This window comes from Babylonia areolata, chromosome 35, assembly GCF_041734735.1.
Source record: "Babylonia areolata isolate BAREFJ2019XMU chromosome 35, ASM4173473v1, whole genome shotgun sequence".
Lineage (NCBI taxonomy): Eukaryota > Metazoa > Mollusca > Gastropoda > Neogastropoda > Buccinidae > Babylonia > Babylonia areolata.
The window spans coordinates 12,602,417-12,612,416 of NC_134910.1; positions in this window are offsets into that span (position 1 = coordinate 12,602,417).

Here is a 10,000-nt window from a genome sequence, read left to right on the forward strand (position 1 = left end):
GCCAGAAGAGTGGTTTGAATTTGAAGAAGGGTTAGACAACTCATGGACACTGACGGCCGAAACTGAAAGGAAGATCCAGGCCTTCGAGAACAAATGCCTGAGGAAGCTCCTTCAAATTCCCTGGATCGAGCACAGGACTCAATGAACATGTACGGAGCAGAATTGAGAACCTTGCTGGACCTCAGGAACCTCTCCGTTCAACTGTGAAGAGACGCAAGCTGATATGGTTTGGACACAACACTCGACACACCAGCTTGTCCAAAACAATCATGCAAGGCACCATCGAGGGCGGGAGAAGAAGAGGAAGACAGCGGAAGAACTGGCATGAGAACATCAAACAATGGACCGGACTCCACACACGTGAGCTGCTGCCGGCGGCTGCCGACAGAGACAGATGGAGAAGGGAGGTTGCGTCTGCGGTCCTCAGGCTTCCCCCAACGACTACTTTGTAGTTATGGGCCTGAGGTGAGGTGAGGTGAGGTAGGTAACTCACGTGCAGACAGAGGCTTTTAAACTCCAAGCACATGATCAACTTTACAGACGGGAGCAATAGCCGAATGGTTAAAGCGTTGGACTTTCAGTCTGAGGGTCCCGGGTTCGAATCTCGGTGACGGTGCCTGGTGGGTAAAGGGTGGAGATTTTTCCGATCTCCCAGGTCAACATGTGTGCAGACCTGCTGGTGCCTGAACCCCCTTCGTGTGTATGCGCACGCAGAAGATCAAATACGCACGTTAAAGATCCTGTAATCTATGTCAGCGTTCGGTTGGTTATGGAAACAAGAATATACCCAGCATGCACACACCCCAAAACGGAGTATGGCTGCCTACATGGCGGGGCAAATAAACAAAAACGGTCATACACGTAAAATGTTACATGTCTGTCTGAGTGTGTGTGTGTGTGTGTGTGTGTGTGTGTGTGTGTGTGTGTGTGTGTGTGTGCGCGCGCGCCTGAAATCTGATTGAATGACACAGGAAACGAATGATGAGCGCCCAGTGGCAGCCGTCAGTCGGCTCTACCCAGGTAGGCAGCCTGTGGTGCAAATGACTCCGTGTTTGTAAAGCGCTTAGAGATTGGTTTTTGACCAAGGATAGGCGCTGTATAAGTATCCACATCGATCAATCAAGGATCGTCCAGAATGGAGAAAGCTGGTGCACGAGTCAACATAGCGGTTCCCCCGGCGGCTCCTCGTGAAGCTAAGGGACCAAGCATTAGCACAGTGTGTCAAGACACTGGTTCGGACAAAATGAGTCACACCATGGAGTGATGGCCTACAGGCAACGCGTCCGCGAGAGAATCTGAGTGCGCTGGTTCGAATCACGGTTCAGCCGCCGATATTTTCTCCCCCTCCACTAGACATTGAGTGGTGGTCTGGACGCTAGTCACTCGGATGAGACGATAAACCGAGGTCCCGTGTGAAGCATGCACTTAGCGCACGTAAAAGAACCCATGGCAACAAAAGGGTTGTTTCTGGCAAAATTCTGTAGAAAAATCCACTTCGATAGGAAAAACAAATAAATCTGCACGCAGGAAAAAAAATACAAAAAAGTGGGTGGTGCTGTAGCATAACGACACGCTCTCCCTGGGGAGAGCAGCCCGAATTTCACACAGAGAAATCTGCTGTGATAAAAAGAAATACAAATACAAATACCATGTGTACCCACGCTTTCTCTCACTTGACCAGAAAGCCGTGGGACTGCGACAAAATGTGTGGTCGTTCCCACTACCACTATTTCTCTCAATTGCGAGATAGTGTGGGACTGCGAGAAATTATCGTCAAGCCCCTATCACCACCACTATTTCTCTCAATTGCGAGATAGTGTGGGACTGCGAGAAATTATCGAGAAATTATAGTGTGGGACTGCGAGAAATTATGGAAGAATAATGAAATGTTTCTTCTTCTTCTTCTTCTTCTTCTTCTTCTTCTTCTTCTTCTTCTGTTAAGATAACTCCATATTATATTCGACGTGAAAGCAAAATGAGTCTTTACACTTGTAGTGTCAAGTTGACCACACAAAAAACAAACAAACAAAAAAAAAAACAAGAAGAAGAATGAGAAGTATTTCTTGCCAAAGTTTTCTCAGAGAGCAGTGAACTGAACTCTACTGACAGCACCCCCCCCCCCCCCCCACCCCCTGCCCCCCACCTCCCGCACCCCTGCCCCTCTCCCCCTGAAGCCCCCACCCCCCCTCCCCCACCTCCTCTCCACCCACCGAACCCCTCACGAATCTTCCGACACCGATGCCACTGACAGGAACTGACCACAACCATGGGTAGTGGAGGGGAAATGACCACTGAGGTCATCCTGTGATGACCATGTGATCAACGCTCTCCACAAGACACACCACCATGGGAAGTGGAGGGGAAATGACCACTGAGGTCAACCTGTGATGACCATGTGATCAACACTCTCCACAAGACACACCACCATGGGAAGTGGAGGGGAAATGACCACTGAGGTCATCCTGTGATGACCATGTGATCAACACTCTCCACAAGACACACCACCATGGGAAGTGGAGGGGAAATGACCACTTAGGTCAACCTGTGATGACCATGTGATCAACGCTGTCCACAAGACACACCACCATGGGAAGTGGAGGGGAAATGACCACTGAGGTCATCCTGTGATGACCATCTGATCAACACTCTCCACAAGACACACCACCATGGGAAGTGGAGGGGAAATGACCACTGAGGTCATCCTGTGATGACCATGTGATCAACACTCTCCACAAGACACACCACCATGGGAAGTGGAGGGGAAATGACCACTGAGGTCATCCTGTGATGACCATGTGATCAACACTCTCCACAAGACACACCACCATGGGAAGTGGAGGGGAAATGACCACTTAGGTCAACCTGTGATGACCATGTGATCAACGCTGTCCACAAGACACACCACCATGGGAAGTGGAGGGGAAATGACCACTGAGGTCATCCTGTGATGACCATGTGATCAACGCTCTCCACAAGATACACCACCATGGGAAGTGGAGGGGAAATGACCACTGAGGTCAACCTGTGATGATCATGTGATCAACGCTCTCCACAAGATACACCACCATGGGAAGTGGAGGGGAAATGACCACTGAGGTCAACCTGTGATGACCATGTGATCAACACTCTCCACAAGACACACCACCATGGGAAGTGGAGGGGAAATGACCACTGAGGTCAACCTGTGATGACCATGTGATCAACGCTCTCCACAAGACACACCACCATGGGAAGTGGAGGGGAAATGACCACTGAGGTCATCCTGTGATGACCATGTGATCAACACTCTCCACAAGACACACCACCATGGGAAGTGGAGGGGAAATGACCACTTAGGTCAACCTGTGATGACCATGTGATCAACACTCTCCACAAGACACACCACCATGGGTAGTGGAGGGGAAATGACCACTGAGGTCAACCTGTGATGACCATGTGATCAACGCTCTCCACAAGACACACCACCATGGGAAGTGGAGGGGAAATGACCACTGAGGTCAACCTGTGATGACCATGTGATCAACGCTCTCCACAAGACACACCACCATGGGAAGTGGAGGGGAAATGACCACTGAGGTCATCCTGTGATGACCATGTGATCAACGCTCTCCACAAGACACACCACCATGGGAAGTGGAGGGGAAATGACCACTGAGGTCATCCTGTGATGACCATGTGATCAACGCTCTCCACAAGACACACCACCATGGGAAGTGGAGGGGAAATGACCACTTAGGTCAACCTGTGATGACCATGTGATCAACACTCTCCACAAGACACACCACCATGGGTAGTGGAGGGGAAATGACCACTGAGGTCATCCTGTGATGACCATGTGATCAACACTCTCCACAAGACACACCACCATGGGAAGTGGAGGGGAAATGACCACTTAGGTCAACCTGTGATGACCATGTGATCAACGCTGTCCACAAGACACACCACCATGGGAAGTGGAGGGGAAATGACCACTGAGGTCATCCTGTGATGACCATGTGATCAACGCTCTCCACAAGATACACCACCATGGGAAGTGGAGGGGAAATGACCACTGAGGTCAACCTGTGATGACCATGTGATCAACGCTCTCCACAAGATACACCACCATGGGAAGTGGAGGGGAAATGACCACTGAGGTCAACCTGTGATGACCATGTGATCAACACTCTCCACAAGACACACCACCATGGGAAGTGGAGGGGAAATGACCACTGAGGTCAACCTGTGATGACCATGTGATCAACGCTCTCCACAAGACACACCACCATGGGAAGTGGAGGGGAAATGACCACTGAGGTCATCCTGTGATGACCATGTGATCAACACTCTCCACAAGACACACCACCATGGGAAGTGGAGGGGAAATGACCACTTAGGTCAACCTGTGATGACCATGTGATCAACACTCTCCACAAGACACACCACCATGGGTAGTGGAGGGGAAATGACCACTGAGGTCAACCTGTGATGACCATGTGATCAACGCTCTCCACAAGACACACCACCATGGGAAGTGGAGGGGAAATGACCACTGAGGTCAACCTGTGATGACCATGTGATCAACGCTCTCCACAAGACACACCACCATGGGAAGTGGAGGGGAAATGACCACTGAGGTCATCCTGTGATGACCATGTGATCAACGCTCTCCACAAGACACACCACCATGGGAAGTGGAGGGGAAATGACCACTGAGGTCATCCTGTGATGACCATGTGATCAACACTCTCCACAAGACACACCACCATGGGTAGTGGAGGGGAAATGACCACTGAGGTCATCCTGTGATGACCATGTGATCAACACTCTCCACAAGACACACCACCATGGGAAGTGGAGGGGAAATGACCACTGAGGTCATCCTGTGATGACCATGTGATCAACGCTGTCCACAAGACACACCACCATGGGTAGTGGAGGGGAAATGACCACTGAGGTCAACCTGTGATGACCATGTGATCAACACTCTCCACAAGACACACCACCATGGGAAGTGGAGGGGAAATGACCACTGAGGTCAACCTGTGATGACCATCTGATCGGCCACTGTTCCCCATCCTCTCAAACAAAGCGAAGAAGCTGACGACCTTTTCTGCACCCATTGCGTCTCGGAAATACTGAAAATCACGAACTTCCACGGTAAAGAAAAAGTGTACAAGAAGTCAGGTTGATGACATGGGGCCATGGAGATCGTGGGAGACGAGCTATGAACAGACCTTCTGCGTCAACGCTTTGCTTCGTGTCACCAAAGTTAGATAAGTCTTCTAACTCTTCCCCCACCTCTCTCCCTCAGTGACATCACTGCTACCCTGATGTCAATTCCACAGTTTTATATGAATGATTTTGTAGAAAGTTAGATGGTCGAGAATTTTTATTATCCTTTTTTTACTCTTAGCAGTATGTTCTGTTTTATTTTCTTTTTTTTTCTTTTCTTTTTTTTTTTTTTTGTCGTTTTTCTTTTCATTTTTAACAGTGCCTTAATTTCTCTGTAAACCGCCCGTTATTCTTTTGTTCATACATTGTCGCCCTTGCCAGAAGACAGTATTGTCAATGGCAATAAAACTATGTCCGTAGCCGCCCCCTCCCCTTCCCTCCCCTTCGCCCCTCTCTCTCCCCCTCTTTCTCTCCCTCTCTCTCTCTCTGCCATCAACCATCAACCATCACGATTTCTCACATCAATTTTTTGCTGTTGTTTTTCATTGTTCGTTAAACCCCAATACTGGATTCAAGAAAAAAAAAAAGTATTAATATCATTGTGTTCATGGGAACTCAAAGTTTGCATGTACGCATGCTGGAGTGAGAGTGGACGGAACGGGATGTGGGTTACGAAAGAGAGAGAGAGAGAGAGAAAGAGAGAGAGTGAGAGAGAGAAAGAGAGAGGGAGAGAGAAAGAGAGAGAGTGAGAGAGAGAAAGAGAGAGGGAGTGAGAAAGAGAGAGAGTGAGAGAGAGAAAGAGAGAGGGAGTGAGAAAGAGAGAGAAAGAGGGAGGGAGTTAGGGAGTGAGAAAGAGAGAGAGAAAGAGAGAGGGAGTGAGAAAGAGAAAGAGAGAGGGAGTGAGAAAGAGAGAGAGAAAGAGGGAGGGAGTGAGGGAGTGAGAAGGAGAGAGAGAGGGAGTGAGAAAGAGAGAGAGAAAAAGAAAGAGGGAGGGAGTGAGAAAGAGAGAGAGAGGGAGTGAGAAAGAGAGAGAGAGGGAGTGAGAAAGAGAAAGAGAGAGGGAGTGAGAAAGAGAGAGAGAAAGAGAGAGGGAGGGAGGGAGGGAGTGAGAAAGAGAAAGAGAGAGGGAGTGAGAAAGAGAAAGAGAGAGGGAGTGAGAAAGAGAAAGAGAGAGGGAGTGAGAAAGAGAGAGAGAGAGGGAGTGAGAAAGAGAGAGAGTGGGAGCAAGAGAGAGGGAGTGAGAAAGAGAGAGAGAGTGAGAAAGAGAAAGAGAGAGGGAGTGAGAAAGAAAGAGAAAGAGAGAGGGAGTGAGAAAGAGAGAGAGTGGGAGAAAGAGAGAGGGAGTGAGAAAGAGAGAGAGAGTGAGAAAGAGAGAGAGAAAGAGAGAGGGAGTGAGAAAGAGAGAGAGAAAGAGAGAGGGAGTGAGAAAGAGAGAGAGTGGGAGAAAGAGAGAGGGAGTGAGAAAGAGAGAGAGAGAGAAGGAGTGTGTGTGTGTGTGTGTGTGTGTGTGTGTGTGTGTGTGTGTGTGTGTGTGTGTGCGTGTGAGTTTGTGTGTGTGTGTGTGTTTGAGTGCGAGAGAGAGAGATGAGGGGGTGTGGGTGGTGGAGGGGGGGTGGGGGGGGGGAAGGGATAAAGGCTCTTTCCGTGACAGCACACGAAAAGAACTCTTCGGGAACAACGCATCACCGACAACAACTGCATTCTTTTCATCCACGCACAGGCAATAATAATACTAATAACATCGTGTCTCACGTTCGCGGCAGACACGGCACACCTGATTGAACTCACGTCTCTCTGTACAGTATCATCATGACAGGGAGCAGAATGGTGGTGCAATATAATGTCCCACACAATAACACCCCCCCCCACACACACACACACACACACACCCGCCCCTCCCTCCCTCACCACCACCCCCTCCTCCCACAGTCTGGGAGATACCATAGAACTAACAAAAAGATCATTTCCTTTCGTGAACGACCCGAACGAAGAAAAGTAAACCGTGGTGATCAGAGAACCATAGATTTGACCACTACCACCACCACCATGGATGCCGACTGCTCATCACGTACTTCGGATACCAAGCTCAGATTCGCGCGCATGCACAAATCCCACGTCATTTCCGGTTCCAATCACCTTCTCGCTTCCAATGAGTGGAGTGGTAGGTGGGGGGAAAAAAACGTCAGAAATGATACTTTTGCTTGTTGGTGAGACCAGGCTGGTGGTTCTAGTCATAACCTTCTCCAATCTGCACACAATGGTTAAAGGTGTCGGGTTGATTGAGTGTGTGTGTGTGTGTGTGAGTGAATGGAAGAAGAGAATAATAAGACAGTGATTGACAAGACTCGTGTCGTGACTTCGTCAACTTCCGGTCCTTCCTGTGTGTTCTTGTTTTGTGGCTGGGGTTGATTTTTTTTTTTTTTTTTCTTTTTTAATAAATATATATACTTCTTTCTGGCAGGTTATGTATATTAAACAAAACGGTCGTACACGTGAAATGTTACATGTCTGTCTGAGTGTGTATACATGTGTGCGTGCCTGAAATCGGATCGAATGACACAGGAAACGAATGACGAGCGCCCAATGGCAGCTGTCAGTCGGCTCTCTGATTTGATTCGGGAGCATATCCACGTTCCCCCAGGTCTGTGTTTCCCCCAGATCTAAGTTCCCCAGGTATGTGTTCCCCGAGGTCAAAGTTCTTCAGATCTATATTCCTCCGGGTCTATGTTCCCCCAGGTCTATGTTCCACCAGGTCTGTGTTCCACCAGGTCTGTTATCCCAGGTCTATGTTCCACCAGGTCTGTGTTCCACTAGGTCTGTTATCCCAGGTCTATGTTCCACCAGGTCTGTGTTCCACTAGGTCTGTTATCTCAGGTCTATGTTCCACCAGGTCTATGTTCCCCCAGGTCTATGTTCCACCAGGTCTGTGTTCCACCAGGTCTGTTATCCCAGGTCTATGTTCCACCAGGTCTGTGTTCCACCAGGTCTGTGTTCCACCAGGTCTGTTATCCCAGGTCTATGTTCCCCAGTTCTGTGTTCCCCCCAAGCCTATATTTCCCAAGTTATGTCTTCTCCCATGTATGTGTTCCCCCAGACCTATGTTCCCCGCTGTCCGTGATCCCAAGTCAATGTTCACCAGGTCTGCGTTTCCCCAGGTCTGTGTTCCCCCTGGTCTATGTTCCACCAGGTTTATGTTTCCCCAGGTGTGTATACACACGAAGGGGATTCAGGCACTAGGAGGTCCTCTTCTTCTCTCTTCTTCTTCTGCGTTCGTGGGCTGCAACTCCCACGTTCACTCGTATGTACACGAGTGGGCTTTTACGTGTATGACCGTTTTTACCCCGCCATGTAGGCAGCCATACTCCGCTTTCGGGGGTGTGCATGCTGGGTTATTTACTTGTTTCCATAACCCACCGAACGCTGAAATGGATTACAGGATCTTTAACGTGCGTATTTGATCTTTTGCTTGCGTGTACACACGAAGGGGGTTCAGGCACTAGCAGGTCTGCACACATGTTGACCTGGGAGATCGGAAAAATCTCCACCCTTTAACCCACCAGGTGCCGTTACCGAGAATGGAACCCGGGACCCTCATATTGAAAGTCCTACGCATTAACCATTAGGCTGCTTTTCTCTTTCATTCCAACAGGAGCTGACAGATCATTTCCAGTCAACGGGGAATGTTTAACTAGCATAATTATTCTTAATAATCCAGAACTGAAGAGAGGATGTGTTGTCATGCTTTGCTCAACGTGTTATGACTCTATGCACGCAACTGCTGTTCTTCAAAACGATTGGCAAGAATGTTAAAAGAGACAGGAAAATGGAGACAGTTTTCTTTGCTCTCTTCAATTTCTATCTTATTTATTTTTATTTATTTTAGGTTTGTTTTTCGTGGAAATCATTTCTCTTGTTGCTATTGCTGTTGTTATTGTTGTTACTGCTGCTGCTGCTGCTGCAGCTGCCTTTGCTGGTTTTGTTGTTTTGTTTATTCTATACTTGTGTCATAAATTATTGTCCTCGTGGCTTTTTCTCGCTCTTGCTGTGGGTCCAAAATAATGTATGTTTAAAAGCTGAGATCTCAGTTTTGATGTGTGGTCATCTGTGTGTTCTACATGTAGCCAAGTGCTCAGCTGGCTACAAATACTGCTTCACACACGAACTGGAGCAGACGCCTTTTTCACAGCTAACCTGCTGGTCTTTAACGACTCGCGCAGAATGCGTGACGCCATTCGAATTGTAAATGCAAAGCCCGTTCTGAACAAATGCTCTAAACATTTATTAAACCAAAGCTATATATCATTCACTGCCAGATTATGTCTGTTGCGCTTACACATACACTTTAATCAGTTAGAAGCATATTTGATTTCAGTTTAATCGTTCGTTGGTGTAGGGATTTCAGCTGACACTAAGCTTCACTGCAGTGATGGTGTCCAACCATTGACATGCTGGGGTAACTTGTATGTGGCGTAACGCTATTCAAATTCGAATTTGAAAAGAAAGCTGTTAGGCATCTGGTCACTCTGATTCACCGGTGTTGTGCTTGCATGCACACACTTATTTGTCGCACTCACTGTCAGCTGCCTAACATTTCACTGTAAGTACTCGTGTTAGATGTGTTGACAATTTGTAGATTGTCCAACACATTACTTGTGTTCGTATGAGTATGTTGATATTGTCTTAGGTTGGTTTACTTCTTTCAGTTATTGCTTTAACATGTAGTCACAGCTCGGCTATGATTGATCCAGATAATCGTCATGTCGTCATATGTTTGTAGGCAGATTTGATTCTTTTCAACGTCACAGTCAGTCACACACACACACACACACACACACACACACACACA